This window comes from Penaeus monodon, chromosome 34 (assembly GCF_015228065.2).
Source record: "Penaeus monodon isolate SGIC_2016 chromosome 34, NSTDA_Pmon_1, whole genome shotgun sequence".
Classification (NCBI taxonomy): Eukaryota; Metazoa; Arthropoda; class Malacostraca; order Decapoda; family Penaeidae; genus Penaeus; species Penaeus monodon.
Genome location: NC_051419.1, coordinates 32,395,591 through 32,396,022, shown reverse-complemented (window position 1 = coordinate 32,396,022; position 432 = coordinate 32,395,591).

Below are 432 nucleotides of genomic sequence, written 5' to 3'. Positions count from 1 at the left end.
CTCGCAGTCGACCCCCAAAACACGTACTCTAACAGGGCGAGGAGCACCGTAATGTTTCAAAAGAAAAAAAAAAATCCGGCTAACTTCCGTGTGAATGCTTACACCAGTAATAATGACGATGATAACAACAATTATGGCAATAAATCAGCATGCTAGTGATTAAAATACCATCGGAAATAACATGAATTCCTGAAAAAATAACCTTCCGTGAATAGCGTAGTGCTGCAACATCATTAAATTCTCGCTTTGTGAGTGTTTGTGTATTTTTTCTTATATAATTACACATATATACACCATTTATCTTAGGACATCTCCGTCGCTGAAAGTCAAGGGGATAGATATGGATATCTATTATCTATAAGATGATAAGATATATAGGTGGACATTATACGATACTCACAGAGCAAAAATAAATAACGAAGTGCCCCCCTT